This window comes from Canis lupus, chromosome 15 (assembly GCF_003254725.2).
Source record: "Canis lupus dingo isolate Sandy chromosome 15, ASM325472v2, whole genome shotgun sequence".
Taxonomy (NCBI): Eukaryota; Metazoa; Chordata; class Mammalia; order Carnivora; family Canidae; genus Canis; species Canis lupus.
Genome location: NC_064257.1, coordinates 15,183,081 through 15,207,939, shown reverse-complemented (window position 1 = coordinate 15,207,939; position 24,859 = coordinate 15,183,081). Strand labels below are relative to the sequence as shown.

General features: G+C 36.9%; 1 protein-coding gene and 1 pseudogene across 1 annotated transcript in view; both read right to left on the bottom strand.

Moving 5' to 3' along the window:
• The window catches only part of ZSWIM5 (zinc finger SWIM-type containing 5), a 203,391-nt gene that overhangs the window by 116,093 nt on the left and 62,439 nt on the right, over positions 1-24,859 (bottom strand). The window lies entirely within an intron of this gene.
• On the bottom strand, positions 19,978-21,884 carry LOC125752584 (60S ribosomal protein L15-like; annotated as a pseudogene).

Below are 24,859 nucleotides of genomic sequence, written 5' to 3'. Positions count from 1 at the left end.
GTAGCAATATGAGAGTGGGCCAGTTACCTCACCTCTGCTCTTTTTCTCAACTCCTCGTTTTATAAACTGCCTTATTTATTTATTTATTTATTGCTGAAAGAGTCCAATTTGTAGATTAGTCTTTTGGTGCTGTATACATTTATATGACTCTAATGTATTTAAACAAACTATTTCTCTTCTCCTAATCTCAGAGTAACAGTGAATTATAATACCACTTACAGATAGAAAACATGCCTTGTCCTCTGCAAATGTTTCCATATTTAAGAACCTACTCCTGACTACTAATTAATCTTTAGAAACCTCTATTAAAACTATAGCTAGGCATCTTCTATTTTCACCCAAATTATACCATTTCTAAGGTGCATTGAGCAATATTTAATCTAGTATTAAATTCCTCCCTTATATTTCTCACATAGATTAAAGTCACCATGAAAACTGATTACTTTCACAAACAGAACAAAACTAGTTTGACTTTAATGCTACAAAAGTTCACTTTGAAAAATGAACTTCATAAAAACTTATCTCTGGGGCAGCCAGGGTGGCTCAGCGGTTTAGCGCCGCCTTCAGCTCAGGGTGTGATCGTGGAGACCCGGGATCAAGTCCCACATGGGGTCCCAGCATGGAGCCTGCTTCTCCCTCTGCCTGTGTCTCTGCCTCTCTCGCTCTGTGTCTCTCATGAATAAATAAATAAAATATTTTAAAAAATATCTCTGGTATGACTTGAGTTTCAAAAATCATGGGCTATGGTTCCTTTTTCTATAAAATAATACTGTTAAATATTAATTGACAAAGAAAGGTTTTGCTCAATGCAACAAGACTTACATAGGTAAGATTATCAATGTCAAATTATTCATGTAGAGAACTGTTTTTCTTTGTTGTGTGATTTTCATAATACTAAACATTTGTTTTGGTACACTCTTAAGCTACTGCAAAACAAAGGAACCAGACAGACCTTTTCACGTAAACAACAAGCTATGTGATAATTATCTAAAAATATGGTGGTGGGAATCCCTGGGTGGCTCAGCGGTTTGGTGCCTGCCTTCGGCCCAGGGCGTGATCCTGGAGTCCTGGGATTGAGTCCCACGTCGGGCTCCCTGAATGGAGCCTGCTTCTCCCTCTGCCTGTGTCTCTGCCTCTGTGTGTGTGTGTGTGTGTGTGTGTGTGTGTGTGTCTTTCATGAATAAATAAATAAAATCTTAAAAATAAATAAAAATAAAAAATATGGTGGTACATTTTGCAATATATTTTTTCAAGGGTTTCAACAACTTAAAGAAAACTTTCTGAATTTATTTTATTACTACCTGAAATAATTTTTAAAGTATCATGAGCAAAATTCAGGAGATCTGATTTCTTGTCCTGGCTTTGTCAGTATTAACTGAGTGTTCTCAAAAAAAGTTACAATTAATTTCACTCATCAGTAAGACTAAGTTTTAGAACAGTCTTCTTTTAATTTCCTTTCTTTACATTTTCAACTCTGTAGTGAAAGAGAAAGGATTAAACCAACCTGTGGATCCTGGTCAACTACAACCTCTCAATAATCTTTCATTAAATAAAGGACAGTGACTGACTCAGAATTAGTAGGTCAGTAACTATTCATTTAGTATTTACTACTTTCTCCAAAGTTTTTGAAAGCCGTAGGAATTGCTTCAAAAGTTGCCAAGGGAGGCTCAACAAAGGTCCCTGTTTCAACCATAATGGTTTTGCTTATAAGTAAAAATCTTATGGATGAAAGATCTAAATGTGAGACAAGATTCCATCAAAATCCTAGAGGAGACAGGCAACACCCTTTTTGAACTCAGCCACAGTAACTTCTTGTAAGATACATCCACGAAGGCAAAAGAAACAAAAGCAAAAATGAACTATTGGGACTTCATCAAGATAAGAAGCTTTTGCACAGCAAAGGATACAGTCAACAAAACTAAAAGATAACCTACAGAATGGGAGAAGATATTTGCAAATGACGTATCAGATAAAGGGCTAGTTTCCAAGATCTATAAAGAACTTATTAAACTCAACACCAAAGAAACAAACAATCCAATCATGAAATGGGCAAAAGACATGAAGAGAAATCTCACAGAGGAAGACATAGACATGGCCAACATGCACATGAGAAAATGCTCCGCATCACTTGCCATCAGGGAAATACAAATCAAAACCACAATGAGATACCACCTCACACCAGTGAGAATGGGGAACATTAACAAGGCAGGAAACCACAAATGTTGGAGAGGATGCGGAAAAAAGGGAACCCTCTTACACTGTTGGTGGGAATGTGAACTGGTGCAGCCACTCTGGAAAACTGTGTGGAGGTTCCTCAAAGAGTTAAAAATAGACCTGCCCTATGACCCAGCAATTGCACTGCTGGAGATTTACCCCAAAGATTCAGATGCAATGAAACGCCGGGACACCTGCACCCCGATGTTTCTAGCAGCAATGTCCACAATAGCCAAACTGTGGAAGGAGCCTTGGTGTCCATCGAAAGATGAATGGATAAAGAAGATGTGGTTTATGTATACAATGGAATATTCCTCAGCCATTAGAAACGACAAATACCCACCATTTGCTTCAACGTGGATGGAACTGGAGGGTATTATGCTGAGTGAACGAAGTCAATCGGAGAAGGACATTGTATGTTCTCATTCATTTGGGGAATATAAATAATAGTGAAAGGGAATATAAGGGAAGGGAGAAGAAATGTGTGGGAAATATCAGAAAGAGAGACAGAACATAAAGACTCCTAACTCTGGGAAACGAACTAGGGGTGGTGGAAGGGGAGGAGGGCGAGGGGGTGGGGGTGAATGGGTGACGGATACTGAGGGGGGCACTTGACGGGATGAGCACTGGGTGTTATTCTGTATGTTGGTAAATTGAACACCAATAAAAAATAAATTTATTAAAAAATAAAAAATAAAAAAAAACTGATTTTACACACTGTGGTTCTATATTAATGTGGTATCTTTTCAAAGAGTGTTTTAATACAACTAAAAAAATATTTGGTGTAATTTAAAAAAGCATATATTCTGAAGTCAAAGTAGCTGGGGTTTGGATGCTGACTCCTTCAATTCTGGTTTGGTGTATTTGGGTAATTTTTCTCTAAAACTTTAGGACTATTCTACTCTCCAGGACTGAACATTATAATTTAGCCTTATCTTCAGTGTTCTCATTTACAAAATGGAGATAAGAGCCCCTCCACCCGAGTGGTCCAGTTGGGTAAGCAGCCAACTCTTGATTTCAGTTCAGGTTATGATCTCAGGGTCCTAGGATCAAGCTCTGTGTTGGGCTCTGTGTTCAGTGGGGAGTCTCAACTTGGAGATTCTCTCTCTCCCATGAAGAGAGGAAAAAATAAAAAGACAAAATCAGAAGGGGAGACAAACCACAAGAGACTCCTAATCATAGGAAACAAACAGGGTCACTGGAGGAGGGGCAGTGGGGTAACAGGGTAACTAGGTGATGGGCATTAAGGAGGGCAAGTGATATAATGAGCAGTGGGTGTTATATAAGACAGATGAATCACTGACCTCTACCGCTGAAACCAATAATATATGTTAACTGAATTTAAATTAAAAACAAAACAAAAAAAGATTCTCTCCCTCTCCCTCTACTCATGCTCTCATAAACACATACATACATACTGTTTAACCAGAGTCCAGATTTGTGGACCTAGAGTTTCACACACCGCACATGCTAGGTATAAATGTGCTGCGTTGATCTTCCAGCTACTCCAATCCTAGAAATCAGTGGAACTGAAACCACATTTATAAAATAGAGATAAGAATCACCTCACAGTGTTACTGTAAGGATTAACTGAGATAAATACATAACGCATGTACACAGGGGACTACAACATATTAGTGATTCAAAAAATGTGAGTTAATAACATTCCTAATTTGTAAAGTTTAAGAGTTTCACTGAGATATACCATATAATAAAAGCTCACATTTAAAGGGTACAATTAGGTGAGTTTTGGCATATGTATGTACCTATGCAATCATCACAACATCAAGATATGAACATATCCATTATCCCCAAAAGTATCTCATGCACCCTTGTAGTACCCAACTCATGTTCCTTCTTGCCCCACCCCTCCCTTGGACTCCAGGTAAACACTGATCTATTTTCTGTCACTATAAATTAGCTTGTTTTTTCCAGAATTTTATATAAATGGAATCATTCCTGTATGTGCTTTTTTTTTTTTTTTTGGTCTGGTTTATCACGTTCAGTATAATTATGTATCAACAACAAAGTTCATTCCTATATACTGCGAATTTACTCCACTGTAATGATATGCCATAATTTGGAATTTTTTATTTTAATTTCAGTATAGTTAACATACAGTGTTATATTAGTTTCAAATGTACAATATAGTGATTCAACCAACACTTCTATACATTACTCAGTGCTCATGATGATATTCTTTAATCCCCATCACCGGGTACGCCTAGGTGGCTCAGTGGTTAAGCGTCTTCCTTTGGCTCAGGGTGTGATCCTGGAGCCCCGGGATGGAGTCCCACATCAGGTTCCTGATGGAGCCTGCTTCTCCCTCTGCCTCTGTCTCTGCCTCTCTCCCTCTGTGTCTCTCATGAATAAGTAAATAAAATCTTTTAAAAAATAATAATAATCCCCATCATCTATTTCACCCATCCTCCACCCCATTTCCCTTCTAGTAACTTATCAACCTATTCTCTCTAGTTAAGAGTCTATTTCTTAGTTTGTTCCTCTTTTTGTTTCTTAAATTCCACATGAGTGAAATCATATAGTATTTGTCTTTCTCTGACTTATTATCCTTAGCACTATACTCTCTAGCTCCATCAATGTTGCAAATGGTAAGATTTCATTCTTTTTTATGGTGGAATAATACTGTAGTGTGTATTTGTGTGTGTGTGTATATACGCGCCACATATTCTTTATCCATTCATCTTATCGCTGGACACTTGCTGCTTCTATAATTTGCCTACTGTAAATAATGCTGCCATAAACATAGGGATGCATATATTATTTTCAATTAGTGTTTTTGTATTCTTTGGGTAAATATCCAGTCGTGTGATTACTGGATCATACAGTGGTTCTATTTTTAACTTTTTGGAGAACTTCCATGCTGTTTTCCACTGTGACTGCACCTGTTCGTATTTCTACCAAATAGCACAAGGGTTCCTTTTTATGCACATCCTCACCAACACCTATTGTTGCTTATGTTTTTTATTTTAATGATTCTGACACATATGAGGTGATATCTCATTATAGCTTCAATTTGAATTTCCCTGATGATGAGTAATGTGGAACATTTTTTCATGTGTGGCAGAATATTGGCTAGTAGTAATTAGCCTTCTGTTATGTCTTCTTTGGAGAAATGTCTGTTCATGTCTTCTGCCCATTTTTTTAAATTGGATTATTTCTTTTTTGGATGTTGAGTTTTAGAAGTTCTTTATATATTTTGGATACTAACCCTTTATCAGATGTCACTTGCAAATATCTTCTCCCGTTCCAAAGACTGCTTTTTAGTTTTATTGATTGTTTTCTTTGCTGTGCAGAAGCTCTTTATTTTTATGCAGTCCCAACAGTTTATTTTTGCTTTTGTTTCCTTTGCCTCAGGAGACATATCTAGAAAAATCTTGCTATGTGCTCTCTTCAAGGATTTTTATGGTGTCAGGTCTCACATTTAAGTCCTTAATCATGCCCACATTCTCCACCAAAAACAAACAACAACAACAACAACAACAAAAAACAAAAAACAAAAACCCCAAAAAACAAACAAACAAAAAGTCCTTAATCAATCCATTTTGGGTTTATTTTTTGTACATAGTTTCTTATGTGTGTTGCATGCACCCTGCTGTTGTGGCTGAGACACTTTTGCCTTCAGTCCAGTTGTCTACAATGGCTCTCTTTTCCTGTTGTGGGCAGCAGGGTTTAGTCCCTTTGTTGTTAAGGTGCCAGTCTGGTGTTTGCCAGAGATGCAGTAGCACTGAACTGCAGAAGATCGCAGAGGCAGGGTATGTACTGCCAGCAAAGTCTGTGCCAGTGGGAAGGGCCCAGCAGCTGCCCAGACCAAGGCAGGCTGGGCTGAAGGGAGCAAATCTGCAGAAGGACAGGGATGGGACACATGATGTTAGTTAGCAAGATATGCACAGGTATGCTATAGGAGGGGACCTGGAGCTCAGGGCTGGCTAAAGGGGGGTGTGTCCACAGGAGAACTCAGGGATGGGGCATGCTATTAGTAAGTTGTGTCTCATCTGGGGGGCTGGAGAGGGAAGTGGTGCTTGCCAGCTCCTCTGTTCCTAGAGAAGTTACCCAAAGATCCCTGCCCCTCTAGCACACACTCTGTGATTAGTAAACAAATCCCCCTCATGTTTACTCCAGGCTTTTTTTCAAACTGTTTCTATGCTGTATCACCATGGGGTTACTGAGCTGACTCTTTAAGGGCAGGAATTCTGTTTCTTTTGGCTCTCCCTGCTCTCCCATGAGCCTGCCTATTTTTAAAGTTCTAGGTCTTAAGCCCCACTGATATATCCTTTTGAATTAGTGAAAATTGACTTGTGAAATCAACTCCTCTGTTTTTCAAAACCAAATGTTATAGGGATTCATCTTCCCAAGACTCTCTACTGTGAGAGTCTGTTTGTCTCCTCTCTCTGTGCCTGTGGTGGCCCTCTCTCCCACTACAGTCCCACAGGTCCATTTACTCCCCACCATAACTCCATCTTTCCTACCCTCTTTGATATGGCCTCTTCTCTACATTTAGCTGTGGGAGTTTGTTCTGTGAGTCTTCAGATCATTTTTTGGATAATTTACACTGATGTGGCTGTTATTTAGTTATATCTGTAGGACAAGGTGAGGTTAGGGTCCTCCTACTCCATCATCTTCCCTGGAACTCAGTCTTATAGTAGTTCTATTTTTATTTTTATTTTAAAAATATTTTATGTATTTATGGCAGCGGAGGTGGGGGGGAAGCACAGAGGAAGAGTGAGAGGAAAAGTAGTGGAAAAAGCAGACTCCCTGATGAGCAGAGAGCCCAAATGGGACTCAATCCTAGGACCCTGAGATCATGACCTAAGCCATAGACAGATACTTAACCGAGCCATCTAGGTGCCCTATTTTGAATTTTTTTAGGAGTTTCCATAGTGCCTGTACCAATTTACATCCCCACCAACAGTGTACAAGGGTTCCTTTTTTTCTACATCCTTGCCAACACTTATTTCTTGTCTTTTGCTAATAACCATTCCTTTTTTTTTGAGAGAGAGCATGTACAAGTGGGCGTGGGGTGGGTGGGCAGTTGGAGGGGGGCAGAGGGAAAGGGAGAGAAAGAGAATCTTAAATAGGTTCCATGTCCAGCATAGAGCTGGACAAAGGCCTCGATCTCATGACTCTGATATCATGACCTGAGTCAAAACCAAGAGTCAGACATTTAACTGACTGAGCCACCCAGACACCCCTTTTTTCATTGTTTATCAAGAAAAGATGCTGGATTTTGTTAAATGCATTATTTGCATCCTTGAATTTTGTTAACATAATGAATTACACATATTAATTTTTTAATCTTAAACTTGCATTACTGAGTGAAAAAATCTCATTCAGTGAGATTCATTATCCTCATATATTGTTGGGTTTGATTTATTAAAATATTGGTCATAATTTTTGTGTCTTTGGCTATGGGGGATATCGGTCTGTAGTTCTCTCTTTAAAAAAAAGATTTTATTTATTTATTATTTATTCATGAGAGACAGAGAGAGAGAAAGAGAGAGGAGAGAGAGATGCAAAAACAGCAGAGGGAGAAGTAGGCTGCCTGCAAGGAGCCCAGTGCGGGACTCGATCCTGGATCCTGGGATCAAACCCTGAGCCAAAGGCAGACACTCAACACTGAGCTGCCCAAGTGCCCTTGGTCTGTAGTTTTTTTATAATGTCTTTGGTTTTGATAGCAGTGTAACATTGGCCTCATAAAATGCATTGGAAAGTATGCCTTCCTTTTCAAATTTTTAGAAGTGTTTGTGTAGAGTTAGGATTCTTCCTTAAATGTTTTCTAGAATTCACCAGTGAAGCCATCTGGGCCTGGTGTTTTTGTTAGTAGAATGACTTTTAACTACAAATTCAATTTCTTTATTACAGCTTCTTCTCCTTAGCATTTACCACCTCCTGTATTCTTATTTATTATCTATCTACCCCCAGTAGAATATGTGTTCCATGAGTATAAAGTTGTTTTGTCTTTTTTTTTTTAAATCTGTTTTGTTCTCTGCAGTATTCTTAGCGCTTAGTGCATGGCAGCGTGGTACACACTAAGTGCTCAATGTACTGATGAATTAAATTCATAGCTTGTTTTCGGGAGGTGAGTCAAGGCAAAGGTGGCACTAGTTATGGAAAAGTTTCACATAACAGTGGAGAAATATTCAAAAGGCACTATACATCCTTGAAAGTAGATATGGATGGAGTGTTGGGACTCCAGGACTGGGATTTCCCTTGATTGGCATCATCTCTACTTTGTAGGTACACAGGAAAAGACTCAAGCAATCGAAAACCTGTTTCTCTATGCTACCTTGATGCAATGAGAAAGCTCAGAATCATGAAAGTTCATGAGAAAGAAGAGGGAAATTTTATAATGATAAAAAGAATCAGTACAACAGGAAGATATTAAAATCATAAATGTAGATGTATCTAATAATAGTACTCCAACAAAATATATGAAGTCACAGCAGACAGAACTGAACAATAAAGGCAAATTAACAAAGTTAGAGATTTCCATGCTCTTTAACAGTAACTGATAGAACAAGAATGTATATATAATTCTACTCTCTTTTCAACTGACAGCTTGTTTGTATTCCATGTCTCCCTTTTTTGCAGCCAAACATATTAATCCTATATCCTTGTGTTCACTGAAGTTCTCTATAGCACAGCAATGAGTTTTATTCCTTCCTTGACATAGAAAATCAGAAATAAGGAACTAGTTTCAATTTTTCAGATTTTTCTCCAAGAGCACATAAGAGATATAATCAGCATCTGGCACTTGAGCTATTCTTATGGTAATCAGGTTTATTTTTTTTTTGATTGAAGTATTGGGGCAACCTGGCTGGCTCAGCGGTTTAGCACTGCCTTCGGCCCGGGATGTGATCCTAGAGACCCAGGATCAAGTCCCACGTTGGGCTCCCTGCATGGAGCCAGTTTCTCCCTCTGCCTGTGTCTCTGCACCTCTCTCTCTTCTGTGTCTCTCATGAATAAATAAATAAAATCTTTAAAAAATAATAATAATTGGGGGATCCCTGGGTGGCTCAGCGGTTTGGCACCTGCCTTTGGCCCAGGGCGCAGTCCTGGAGTCCCGGGATCGAGTCCCGCATTGGGCTCCCAGCATGGAGCCTGCTTCTCCCTCTGCCTGTGTCTCTGCCTCTCTCTCTCTCTGTCTATCATGAATAAATAAAATCTTAAAAAAATAATAATTGAAGCATTGTTGACATAGTTTTAGTATAATACCCTCTAGGTCCAACCATGTTCTTGTAAATGGCAAGATTCACTCTTTTTTTATGCCTGAGTTATGTTCCATTCTATAGATATAGATATAGAATCAATGTAATATTGTAATATTATATATACATAATATATATATATATATATTACATCTTCTTTATAACATCATCTATGTATGGATGCTTAGGTACTTAGGTTGCTTCCATAACTTGGCTATTATAAATAATGCTATAATAAACATAGGCTGCATATACTTTTTGAATTAGTGTTTTGTTTTCCTTGGGTAAATACCCAGCAGTAGAATTATTGAACTGTATGGTATTTCAATTTTTTTTTTTTAATTTTTTTTATTTATTTATTTATGATAGTCACAGAGAGAGAGAGAGAGAGAGGCACAGAGACATAGGCAGAGGGAGAAGCAGGCTCCATGCACCGGGAGCCTGATGTGGGATTCGATCCCGGGTCTCCAGGATCACGCCCTGGGCCAAAGGCAGGCGCCAAACCGCTGCGGCACCCAGGGATCCCTCAATTTTTAATTTTTTGAGAAAACTTCATATTGTTTTCTATAGTGCTATACCAATTTATGCTCCCATCAACAGTGCACAAGGGTTCTCCTTTCTCCGCATCCTTGCCAACACTTGTTATTTCTTGTCCTTTTGATAATAGCCATTCTGGCAGGTATAAGATGATATCTCATTGTGGTTTTAATTTGCATTTCCCTGATGATGAGCGATATTGAACATCTTTTCATGTGTTTGACTATCTGAATGTCTTCTTTGGAAAAATGTCTGTTCAGATCCTTTGCCCATTTTTAAATTAGACTGAGTTTTTGTTTGTTTCTGCTACTGACTCATATGAGTTCTCTTTATATACAGATATATGTTTTGGAAATTAACCCATTATCTGATATATGATTTGCAAATATTTTCTCCCATTTAGTAGGCTACCTTTTCATTTTGTTGATGGTTTCTTTTGCCATCCAGAAACTTTTTAGTTTGATGGGAGTCCTACTTATATTTGCTTTTGTTACCTTTGCTATTGTGTGTCAAATTGAAAAAATTATCACCAACACTGATGTTAAGGAGCTTACCACATATGTTTTCTTCAAGGAGTTTTATGAGTTCAGGTCTTATGTTCATGTCGTTAATATGTTTTGAGTTCATTTTTGTGTATGGTGTCAGATAGTGGTCAAGTTAGGAAAGTATGGTTATCTTATTAATATCCTTCTGCTCCCTTTAAACACAGACTAGCTCATTTCTATCTTTGTCTACTAAAATAATCATTGTTTTCCTCTCTCCAATTCTAGTCATCCCTCTTGACCAATTCAAATCCCATTAATGGTAGGGTCTCTTCTTTGATGATATCAAACTATATTGATTTCTCCCTTTGCTAACTTATCTGACATTTATTATGTTTCACAATTGATAAATTACATTGTCTTATTGATTACTCATATTCACACCTGGCAGTAATGAGGCAGCTCCCTTCCTACCACTGCCACAATAGAGTGAGAAGAAGCCAGCTAAATGAATAAAATGACTTAAATAAAATGAAAAGTCTTAAAACAAAAACCCAAATGTCTAGGTTTCAACTGAAAATTACTCATCATACCAAGAATCAAGAAAATCTCAACTTGAATGAAAAAAAGCCAACCATTACAAACCAACACCAAAATAAGAGATATTAAAATTATTTGACTACCTTAGAGAAACCAACATAAAAATGCTTCGATGAAGAATCATACACACCACTAGAGAAAATTTTTAAAATAAAAACTCTGAGGAAAGAAATAAAAGACATAAAGTAGAATTGAGTAGAAATTTTTGAACTAGAAAATACAAAACTGAAACTCAATGGATGGACTTAACAGCAGAATAAAGGGGACAGAGAAAGTAACCAGTAAACTTGAAGACTGAGTAATAGAAATTACCCAGGCTGACAGATGGAAAATAAAACCAAAAATCTCCAACATACTAAAACAGCCGCACAATACTGTTGGTACTGTAACAACAACAACAACTCTAACACCATTGGGGTCCCACAGAGAGAGAAAAAAGGATAATACTTGGAGAAATAATATTTGAAAATGTACTAAATTGGGCAGAAGACATAAACTTAACATTCAAGAAGATGAGCAAACTCCAAACAACAATATACCCAGAGAAATCCACAAAATATATCAAAGTTCTGAAAAAAAAAATTCTTAAAAGCAGCAAGAGAAATAACACATCTATAAGGGGAAAACAATTCAAGTAACAGGAGCTTTCTCGTCAGAAACCAGAGAGGCCAGAAAAATGTGGCACATTTTTCTACTGTTGAAGGAAACTTGTTCTATTTTTTTCTATTTGTTCTATTGTTAAACTTAGACATCTATATACAGTAAAAATATCCTTTAGGAATGAAGGTGAAATCAGGGTATTGTCCAATGAAGAAATCTGTTGCCAGCATACTTACTTTTATAAAGTACCTAAAGGACGTTCTCTAAATGGAAAGAAAATGATAACAGAAGGAATTTTGGAACACTAAGAAGGCATCAAGCAGAAATATGGGTCAGCGAAATTATGTTTGCTGCTTAAAGAAAAAACTATAACACTGCTGTGCTTCTACACGTATAGAGGGAATATTTAAGACAATTTATAATATAAATGAAGAAGTTAAGAAATGTAAAGAAAAGTAAGGTATCCCCATTTCACTTGAAGTGATAAAATGTCAACATCAGTAAACTATAAGTTATTTATAATATAAAACCTAGAGCAATTACTATTAAAAAACTATACAAATGATACACTAAAAAACACTATAAAGACTGAATTCCAAAAAATGTTTAAGTAACCCTCGGAAAAAAAGAAATAGGAAAGAAAAAACAAAACACAAAAATAAAATAAAATAAAATAAAATAAAATAAAATAAAATAAAATAAAATAAAATAAAATAAAATAAATAAGTCATAACATACCAATAATTATACTAAATGTATCTCTGTCTCATGAATCAATAAATAAAATCTTTTTAAAAAAAAGAATTAAATAGCAATTAAATATCTGTAGAAATCAGGACTTTGTGCTATTGGAGGAATAGATACAAAGATTAATGGAAGACAGTAGAGAACCCCAAAATAGACCTATACAAAAATGCCCAAATGATATTTAAAATTCATAAAGATTCACTCTAAATTTGACATATAATGTCACATATCTACCACTATAGCATCATAGTCATTTTACTGCCGTATATATCCCATTCTCCAGTAATTCACCCTTCCCAGCTCCACCACTCCTCAAACCCTTATAAACCACTAATATTTTTTACTGTCCCTAACAGTTTTGTCTTTTCCAGAATGTCATATACTTGGAATCATACAGTTTAAGCCTTTCCAGACTGGCCTTTTACTTAATGATAAGCACTTTAAGGTTCTTCCATGTCTTTCCATGGCTCAAATCTTCATTTTTCTTTTTTTTTTTTTAATATTTTTAAAATATATTTATTCATGAGAGAGACACAGAGAGAGAGAGCGAGGCAGAGACACAGGCATAGGGAGAAGCAGGCTCCATGCAGGGAGCCCAACATGGGACTCGATCTGGGGACTCCAGGATCACACCCTGGGCCGAAGGCGGGCGCTAAACCACTGAGTCACCCAGGGATCCCTCATTTCATTTTTCTGTCGTATGGATGTACCACAGTTTATTTATCCACTTGCCTTCTGAAGTACGTTTTGTTTGCTTTCAAAATTTGGCAACTATGGGGAAAAAACCTGCTATAAACATTCCCATGCTACTTTTTATGTAGAAGTTTTCAATTCATTTGAGTAAATGCCTAGAAGCACAATTGCTGGATTATATGGTAAAATTATGTTTTGCTTTGTAAAACAAAACAAAAACAAAATAAAACAACAAAAAAACCCTTCCAGACTATCTTCCAAAGTGATTAGACGTGCGTTCCTACCAAAAATGAATGAGAGTTCCTGTTGCTTTACAAACTTGTCAGCATTTGGTGTTATCAGTGTTCTGGATTTTAACCATTCTAATAGGTATGTAGTGGTATCTAATTGTTATTATAATTTGCAATTCCCTAATGGCATATGATGTTGAACATTCTTTCATTTGATTATTTGCCATCTGTATATCTTCTTTAACAGGGTGTCTAGATCTTTTGTTCATTTTTTAATTGGGTTGTTTTTGTAATTTTTACCCTTAAGACTTCTTTATATTTTGGGGTAACAGTCCTTTGTCAGATATATCTTTTATAAATATTTTCTCCAAGTCTATGGCTTGCCTTTTCATTCTCTTAACAGTGTCTTTCACAGATTGATCCATTTTAACATAAAGAAGTCTATCATAACTACTTTTTTCCTTTCATAGATCATGCTTTTGGCGTTATATCTAAAAACTCACTGCCACACCCAACCTCACATAGATTTTCTCCCATATAGCTTATAGAAGTTTTATAGTTTTACATTTTACATTTATATCTTTAATTTTGAGTTAATTTTTTGTGAAAGATGTACCATCATGGTCTATATCCATTTCTTACCTAAATTAACTCATTTCATTTTCACAACACCCCTATGAAGTAGGTATTATTATTATTATTATTATTATTTTATGGATGAAAAAACTTAAGTACTGAGATGTTCAGTGACTTGCACAAGATCCCACAACATGTACCTAACTAGCACTATAAAAGTTATTATATACAATGTATGCAGAGAAGAGATTGGAGTGTCTGACTATATCCAAAGGGTCAAGGGTAAACACAAAGTTTTATAGAAGAACTGAATCTTAATAGATATTAAGTAATTTATCTGGAATTTTAAACAGGTAAATCAATACATAAAAAGTTCAGTGACGTGAAGAAAATACTACTAAGGAAAAGTCATTTAAGTTCCCTTGTTCTCAGTCTTCTTCCTCATAAAATAAGTAGTTTGGATGTTATCTATAAAGGACCTCCTAACTCCTACAGTCTATGATTCTATGCTACTAATATAGAGAGTTAAACAAATTATTGGGACGCTGTTTCTTGCCTCTATGCTATACTAACTTATGGGCAAGGTGTCAGTGTGTCCAAGAAATAAGGGTAGAGCTATTGTCAATTATAAATGAAATACCGGCCAGCCCAGGTGGCTCAGCCATTTAGCGCCGCCTTCAGCCCAGGGCCTGATCCTGGAGACCCAGGATCAAGTCCCACATCAGGCTCCCTTCATGGAGCCTGCTCTCCCTCTGCCTGTGTCTCTGCCTCTCTCTCTCTCTCTCTGTGTATCTCATGAATAAATAAATAAAATCTTTATAAATAAATAAATAAATAAATAAATGAATGAAATAACACTTGACACAAGGCTTTGGAGTTAGCTGGGGAAACCAAACCACCATTTATACTATTGTTTCTATGGGAAAATAACTTTCAAACTAAATATAGCATATAAAGCAATTGTTTGAAAATCATGCACGGTCATTCAAATGGATTCTAATATGTCAGTTCTAAAGAAAAGAAAGAGTTCCTTTAAAAAATTAGAATCAGGCTTGGAAGAAGCTGTGAGTCTTAGAGAAAAGTTAATGAATAATCTTTTGTGTCTGATGCCAATTAGCTTTTATGACAGTTTCAGGCTCAAAGAACAGGAAGCGGCAGAGAAGAATTCAAGAAAGAATTTCCAACCAAACTGGAAAAAAGCAGCAGAGGATAATCTTAGAAAATAGTGCACATGTAAACAAAATCATTTCCTTTCTTTCTGGTTTAGATTGGGAAAAAAGCAGGATGCTGAAAGATACTAGGAAGGAAGCAAATCCTGAGCAGCAGTAGCAGAATACACACAGCTTCTAGCGGAACCCAGTAGTTTAAGAGGAACTAAGAGCAGTACTTTCTCTTAGCTCTTCATCCCTACCAGGGAGAAGAAAAGTCAGAATTCTTGTTCCACCAAAGTAAAGCCAAGATCAAATCACAACAGTGGAAGTTTTCTTATGATGAAATACATAATGTGTTGAGGTGTTTTATTCAATTGTGCTCTCAATTATGTGCTTTATACTGAAGTTGCAGGCAAAAACAGACACACAGATCAATGGAACAGAATAGAGAACCCAGAAATGGACCCTCAACTCTTTGGTCAACTAATCTTCAACAAAGCAGGAAAGAATATCCAATGGAAAAAAAAGACAATCTCTTCAACAAATAGTGTTGGGAAAACTGGACAGTGACATGCAGAAAAATGAAATTGGACCACTTTCTTACACCATACACAAAAATAAATAGAAAATGAATGAAAGATTTAAATGTAAGATGGGAAATCATCAAAATCCTACAGGAGAAAACAGGCAGCAACCTCTCTGACCTTGGCTGCCGCAACTTCTCACTAGACACGTCTCTGGAGGCAAGGGAAACAAAAGCAAAAATGAACTACTGAGACTTCATCAAGATAAAAAAGCTTTGGCACAGCAAAGGAAACAATCAACAAAACTAAAAGGCAACTGACAGAATGGGAGAAGGTATTTGTAAATGACGTATCAGATAAAGTAAGTCCAAAAAGACCGTGAGGCTAATAAACATATTCAGTAAAGTTGAAGGATACAAAATTAAAATATAAAAATCAGCTGCATTTCTATACATGAAAAAAAGAACTATCAGAAAGAGAAATTAACAAAACAATCCCACGTCCAATTACACCAAAAAGAATAAAATACCTACAAATAAATTTAACCAAGATGAAAAACTTGTACAATGAACACCATAAGACACTAATGAAAGCAAGTGAAGAAGACACATATAAAGCAAAAGATATTCCATGCTCATGAATTAGAAGAATTAATACAGCTAAAATGTCCATACTACCTATAGCAAACTACAGCTTCAATGCAATCCTTACCAAAATTCCAATGGCACTTTTCACAGAAATTGAATATACGATCCTAAAATATGTATGAAACTATGAAAGACTGCAAATAGCCAAAGCACTCTTGAGAGAAAAAAAAAAAAAGCTGGAGGCATCAAGTTCTTAATTTCAAACTATATTACAAAGCTTATAATAATCAAAACAGTATGGTATTAGCATCAAAACAGCCACATATCAATAGAACAGAGAGACTAGAAATAAAACCACACATATATGGCTTATTTATGACAATGGAGCCAAGAATATTCAATAGGGAGAGTACAGTTTCTTCAATAAATGGTACTGGGAAAATTGAACAGCTACATGCAAAAAAAATGAAACTGGACCACTATCCTATACCATGCATAAAAACTAACTCAAAATGAAATAAAGACTTGAATATATGACCTGAAATTATAAAGATCCTAGAAGAAAACATAAAGGTAAGCTCCTAGATATCAGTCTCAGCAATGATTTTTCAGATGACACCAAAAGTAAAGGCAAGAAATGTAAAAATAAACAAATGGGACTATATCAAACTAACAAGCTTCTGCTCAACAAAGAAAATAATAGAAAAAAAACTAAAAGGCAACCTTCAGAATGGGAGGAGATATTTGCAAATGACATATCTGATAAAGGGTTAGCATCCAAAATCTATAAAGAATTTATCAAACTCAACACCCAAAACCCAAATAATCTGGTTAAGAAATGGGCAGAAGACATGAACAGATATTTTTCCAAAGAAGGCATACAGATGGCCAATAGACACATGAATACCAACATCACTCCTCATGAAAGAAATACAAATCAAAACAACAATGAGATACCACCTCACACCTGTCAGAATGGCTACAATTAACAACACAGGAAACAACAGATGTTGGCAAGGATGCAGAGAAAGGAGACTGTTGGTGGGAATGCAAACTAGTGCAGTCACTCTAGAAAACAGTACGGAGGTTCCTCAGAAAGTTAAAAATAGAACTACCCTATTATCTAGCAATTGCACTGCGAGGCATTTACCCAAATGATATAAAAATACTGATTTGAAGGGACTTATGCACCCCAGTGTTTACAGCAGCAATATCAACAATATTCAAATTATGGAAAGAACCCAGATGTCCAAGGACTGATGAATGGATAAAGAAGATGTGGTGTATATGCACAATTAAATATTACTCAGCCATCAAAAAGAATGAAATCCTCTCACCTGCAACTTCATGGATGGAGCTAGAGTGTATTATGCTAAGTGAAAAAGTCAGAGAAAGACAATACCATATTTCACTCATGTGAAATTTAAGGGAAGAAAAACAACAGAAGAACATAGGGGAAAGAGAAAAAAAAAGAGAGGGAAGCAAACCATAAGGGACTCACAACTATAGAGAACAAACTGAGGGATGATGGAGGGGAGGTGGGCAGAGGATGGGCTAAATGGGTGATGGGGGATCCCTGGGTGGCGCAGCGGTTTAGTGCCTGCCTTTGGCCCAGGGCGCGATCCTGGAGACCCGGGATCGAATCCCACGTCGGGCTCCCGGTGCATGGAGCCTGCTTCTCCCTCTGCCTGTGTCTCTGCCTCTCTCTCTCTCTCTGTGACTATCATAAATAAATAAAAATTAAAAAAAAATAAAAAATAAAAAATAAAAAAATAAATGGGTGATGGGCTTTAAGGAGGGCTCTTGTTACGATGAGCACTGGATGTTGTATGTAAGTGATGAATCACTGAGTTCTACTCCTGAAACCAATATTACACCGCATTTTAACTAACCAGCATTCAACTGAAAACTTGAAACAACAACAACAGAAATAAAGAAACAAAACAGATGAACATATGGGAAGATGTAAAAAAAGAGAGACAAGAGTTTGGATGCCTGGGTGGCTCAGCTGGTTAAGCGTCTGACTCTTGATTTCAGCTCAATCTTAGGGTTGTGAGACTGAACCCTGCATCAGGTTCTGTGCTTGGTGGGGAATCTGCTTGAGATTCTCTCTCTCCCTGTCTCTCTCTGCTCATCCCATACTTGCATGTGTGCTCTCTCCCTCAAATAAATAAATCTTTAAGTAAAAAGAGAGGGAAGCAAACCATAAAAGACTTTTTTTTTACTGTTTTAGTTTAATAAACATTTACTCCTTTAGTTGAACAGCCTCTATACCCAAAATACATAGGGGATCTCTTTTTGAGTGGAAAGAAATTTAGGTCTCAAGAGGTCTTCAGTCTGCTGTTTTCTGGAAATCATTTAACTGAGCCTAAGACCTCTGAAAAAAATATAAAAACTGGCCCAAGGAAATAAGCAATTAGGGCAGGCATGCCCAGGGCATGATCTTGGAGACCCAGAATCGAGTCCCACATCGGGCTCCCTGCATGGACCCTGCGTCTCCCTCTGCCCATGTCTCTGCCTCTCTGTGTCTCTCATGAATCTTTAAAAAAAAAAAAAGGAAATAAGCAATTAGATTTCAAATCAAACTATGGATTAAGTCAGCAAACTTAGAATTGGGGCAATTCCTCTTCTGTATTTCCTACACACTCAAACTTACCCTGGGAAACAGAAACCTCATCTACTGTTAGACAGAATGGAAACAGAATGTGGTGCTATGCTTAACATCAAGGTGGGCACAACTGATGGGCTGGCAAGTTTATGGAATGGCAAGAACTTTGAGGGGTTTGAGCAAGGATGAGAAAGTGATTGCAAACAACACATAAGATTAGATTGGAAGCTATTCTTGTATTGACACCAACTACATGACTTTCCTCAGTAGCCTATGGGAATGGATAAGGTGGGCTAATCCAAGATGACCCAGGACTTAGAATGAGCAATGCTGTACTTTTATAGCCAATCATATTTCTCCCCCTAAGTTGGATTCACAAATGGACACAAACACCACGGATTAACCATTTAAAATTCTGACAAAGCCAACTTTTTTCAATCCTCACACTTAAAAGGTTATCTGATGGCCACCAGTTTCTCAATTTTGGTATTGGTTACTAGCTTACAAATCTCAAGGTGAAGTCTTCTCCTTCCTCTTTACCTAATCATTGTTTTTCTTAAAAGATTTTATTTATTTATTCATGAGAGACACAGAGAGAAAGAGAGGCAGAGACACAGGCAGAGGGAGAAGCAGGCCCTAAGTAGGGAGCCTGATGTGGGACCCGATCCCAGGTCCCCAGGATCAGGCCTGGGGCCCAAGGCGGCACTAAACTGTTGAGCCCTGCCCTGCCCCTTAATCAGTTTAATATAGACCAGTGTAAGTATCATTACTACTCTTCTGTATGAAATTCAGTATTCTGCAGATCCCATGGAATCATGGGATAGAATCAGGAGCCTCCACCTTTTATGTGAACTTTAATGGTACTGTGGAGATCAAGGCAATTTTGCTTTGGTTAAGCAGGATTTATTTTCATTTGTAAGAGAACCCTCTTGCAACAGGTTTATTCAACTCTCCTAAAAATGGTGACATTCACTTAAAGTATTTTTTCAGAAGCAGCAGTTACATAAATGGAATGCTGGATTCAACCTAAAAATGTGGCTCCTAGTTAACATTATTCTTCATATGATCATGATAAAAAGATTAGGATATTCTTCACATTTCCAAGCAAAATCCAATTTTAAAAGCTTGTTCTTACCAAATTCCTAAAAACAACCATTTGAGATTAAGTTTCATTACATGAACCAACAAATCTACATGGCTAGTTTTTGCATTCCACTTTTACAGAATTTATTTTACACCTATTATACCAAACAGCACTTTAAACACTGACATATTAACTCCCTAGTAAGATAAAGCAAAAACAAAAGTGTTTATCTTATTAGAAACAAGATATACCATCACTTATAGTCTTCAAATATTACTGTACTTTAACTTTCATAATTTAATAATGCATTCATGGAACAATCCACAGACAACTAATTTTAGACAAATTAAAGAACACTTTTAAGCAGACATGACTGTCCTAAATTGTTTATTAGGTAAGGATTTTACAAACATTATTTATATTAGCAGTAATGGTGGAGCTGGAGAGTATTTGCATCTTCTCTATGAGTCATGGCGAGAACCACAAATAGTGTGGTGGAACTTGTGACCCTTTCCAAAGCCATGGCTCTTGAGGCCTGCAGATGTCAGGCCTCACATCTCTCTGTGCTTATGGACTGGTCTGGTGATCCACTGGATGTCAGGATTTTTCTGGTAGCTTTATGGAAAGGATCAATGAGGATAACCTCAAAGAATTTGTACATGCAAACTCCACCAACCCAGTAAGAATTCAAGACTCTCAGAGCCCCACAGTAGCATCCAGCTCATTCCTCTGCAATGGACTGAAGGTTTGGGGCAAACTTTAGTTGGTTAACACCATGATGGACAAGCTTGCTGCAGCACCCTTAGGAATTGAGCATTTGTGGATACCATATTGCACATGAATCTGATATATGACATAACCTGGCTTGGCCTTGTAATCCAGTCTGCACACTTGATCAGGCTTGGCTGGGTGGGGGGCCTTGTGGAGCAGTACTGCCAGCAGCACACCCTGAGAGAAAAGCACATCGTATCAGACCACTTCTTCCTCCATGGCTCCTAGATATACTTGTAAATGCCCATCTTGGCTTACCTCTGAGCCAGTGGTTGCCACTGGACAGAAAGTAAAGAAAGAGTCTTTCTCCCTAAGACCCTTTAACTATAGAGAACAAACTGAGAGTTGCAGAAGGGGAGGTGGGTGGAGAATGGGTAATGGTATTACGGAGGGCACTTGTGATGAGCCCTGGGTACTATATATAAGTGATGAATCATGGAGCTCTACTCCTGAAATCAATATTGCACTGTATATTACCTAACTAGAATTTAAATAAAAACCTGAAACATAAAAATATAAAAGTTAAGAAATTAAAAATAAAACTAATTTATATAATAGTTATATCTCAAATGAGTCTCTTATAGACAGCAATTACATTTCTCAAAGGGATATTTGTGTATTCATGTTCATAGCAGTATTATTCACAATAGCTCAAACATGGAAATGATCCAAGAGTCCATCAAACAATAAATCACCAAGCAAAATACAGTGGAATATTACTCAGTCTTAAGAAGGAAGTCTGCAATATGCTACAACATGGAAGAAGTTTGAAGACATTATGCTAAATAAAATAAGCCAGTGACCAAAGAAAAATACTGTATGATTTCACGTAGATGGGGTACTAAGAGTACTCAATAATCACAGAGACAGAAAATAAAACTGTGGAGGTGCCTGGGTGGCTCAGTTGGTTACGTGTCTGTCTTCAGCTCAGGTCATGATCTCAGTGTCCTGGGATCGAGCTCCATGGCAGGCTCCCTGCACAGTGGAGAGTCTGCTTCTCCCTCTCTCTCTCTGCCCTTTTCCACTGCTCATGCATATGTACACTCTTTCAAATAAATAAATAAATAAAATATTTTTTAAAAAGATAAAAGGAGGGGATCCCTCCCTGGGTGGCGCAGCAGTTTAGCGCCTGCCTTTGGCCCAGGGAGCGATCCTGGAGACCTGAGATCGAATCCCACGTCGGGCTCCCAATGCATGGAGCCTGCTTCTCCCTCTGCCTATGTCTCTGCCTCTCTCTCTCTCTCTCTCTCTCTCTCTGTGTGTGTGACTATCATAAATAAATAAAAGTTAAAAAAAAAAAAACTTAAAAAAAAAGATAAAAGGAGGGCAGCCTGGTGGCTCAGGGGTTTAGCGCCACCTTCAGCCCAGGGCGTGATGCTGAGACCTGGGATTGAGTCCCACCTCAGGCTCCCTGCATGGAGCCTGCTTCTCCCTCTCTCTCTCTCTCTCTCTCTCTCTTTGTGTGTCTCTCATAAATAAACAAAATCTTTAAAAAGGAAAAAAGAAAAAAGGAAACTAGTTGCTATGGACTAGAAAGATGAGTAGAAAAGGGGGCTTTGTTGAATGTGTATAGGGTTTCAGTTTTACAAGTTGAAAAGATGTATGGACATGTATGGTAGTGGCAGTTATACAACATTATAAACGTACTTAATACCACTGAACTCTATACTTAAAAATAGTTAGATGATAAATTTTATGTTATATGTATTTTACCACAACAAAAAATTTTAAATTAAAAAAGGAGAAATTAAAAGAGTCACAAATAAACAAAATCAGAATTCACTGCTAATAAATTTGTTCTATAAGAGTAAATGGAGTCCTTCATACTAAAATGAAGGGACACTAGATATTAATTCAAATGAACCAAAGAAAAAGAACACTGATAAACTATATAGGTAAATACAAAAGACAGTATAAATGGGACTTTTGCTTATATCCTGTATTGTTAAGATGGCAATACTACCCAAATTGATCTACATACTCACTGAAATACATGTCAAAATCCTGGCTATCTTTTTTGGAGAAACTCCAAACTGATCCTAAAATTCATATAGAAATGCAAAGCATCCCCAATAGCTAAAACAATCTTCCAAAGGAACAAAATTGGAAAACTCACACTTCTCAGTTTCAAAATTTACTATATAGCTATAGTAATCAAGACAGTAGATACTGACATAAAGACAGTATATATAAATATACAAAGGCACATATTTAAATGGAATAGAATTGAGAACATAGAAATCAACTCTTATATTTATGGCAAACTGATTTTCCACAAGAGTGCCACGACCATTCAATGTGAGAAAAAAATAATCTTTTTCTACAAGTGGTACTGGGAAAACTGGATATTCACATGCAAAAGAATAAAGTTAAACTACATCTTTATACCATACACCAAAATTAACTCAAAATGGACCACTGATTTAAATGCTAGAGCTAAAATTATACCACTCTTAAAGAGTGGTATAACAAAGAAGTCTCTGTGACCTTGCATTAGGCAATAATCTCTTAGCTATGACACCAAGAGCAAAAGCAACCAAAAAAAGTAAGTAGACTTCATCAAAATTAAAACCTTTTTGACTTCAAAGGATACCATTAAGTAAGTGAAAAGACAATGCACAGAAAGGAAGAATTTTTTTGCAAATCATTTATGACAGAGAAATGTACCCAGAATATATGAAGACTTCTTACAGCTCAACAATAAAAAGACAAGCTAATGTTGGGGTGTCTGAGTGGCTCAGTTGGTTAATGTCCTACTCTTGATTTTTGTCTTAGGTCATAATCTCAGGGTCGTGGAATTGAGCCCTACATCAGTCTCCATGCCAGGTGTGGAGTCTGCTTGAGAGTTTCTCCTCTCTCTCTGCCCCTCTCCCTGCCCTAAAATAAATAAATAAAATCTTTTTTTTTAAAAAAAGAGAGAAGTCAATGTTTAAAATGAGCAAAAGATTTGAATAAACATTATCAAGTATTTGTGTATCTTCTTTGGAGAAATAAGGACATGGAAAGATGCACAACATCATTAGTCATTGGGAAAATGCAAATCAAAATCACAGTAAGAGACTAATTCACATCCACTAGGATGACTACTTTTTTCCTAGGATGACTAATATTAAAAGACAGCCATAGGGGCACCTAGGAGGCTCAGCTGGTTGGGCATCTACCTTTAGATCGGGTCATGATCCCGGCATCCTGGGATCGAGCCCCACATCTGGCTCCCTTTAGCTCCCTATTTAGCTCAGTGGGGAGCCTGCTTCTCCCTCTCCCTCTGCTGCTCCCCCTGCTGATGCTCACTGTCTCCTGCTCTCTGTCATATCAATAGACAAAATCTTAATTTAAAAAGCCAATAATGAGTGTTGACAAGGATGCAGAGAAACTGAACTTCATATAATGCTGATGGAAATGTAAAACGCTGTATTCATTCCAAAAATAGGCAGCTTCTGAAAATGTTAATAAACACAGAGTTACCATATTGACTCTGTAATTCTACTCCTAGGTATCTATTTGAGATAAATGAAGACCTATGTCCACACTAAAACTTATATTCAACTGTTCATATCATTCATAAGAGCCAAGAAATGCCTACAAGCTAAATGTCCATCAATTGATAAGTGGGTAAACAAATGTGATCTATTCATACGATGGAATATTATTTGAACTAAAAAAGGAATAAAGTACTGCTATAACATGAAAGAATCCTGAAAACATTGTGCCAAGTCAAAGTCCATCACAAAAGACTACACATACTGTATCATTCCATAAACATGACATGTCTAGAAAAGACAAGTCCACAGAGACAGAAATTATATTAGTGGTTGCCAGTGGGGGAATACTGAGAGTAACTGCTAATAGGCACAGGGTTTCATTTTTAGGTGGCAAAATTATAAAATTAGTGATGATGGTGGTACATTTTTGTGAATACAATAAAGCCCACTAAAGGATATACTTTTAAAAGGTGAATTTTATGATATTTGAATTACATCTCAATAAAGTTGTTTTTTACTGAGACAGAATCTTAACAAGAGCCAGGGAAATAGGGGCACCTGGGTGGCTCAGTCAGTTAAGCATTTGCCTTTGGCTCAAGTCATCATCTCAGGGATCCCATGATCCCAGAAAATATAACTGACTTTTCAAAGTAAAAACAAGAACAATGTTAATTACACATATTCTATACAATTTATATCATATGTAAAATGTAATAAAATAATACTGCAAAGGCTGGTAAGGAAGTA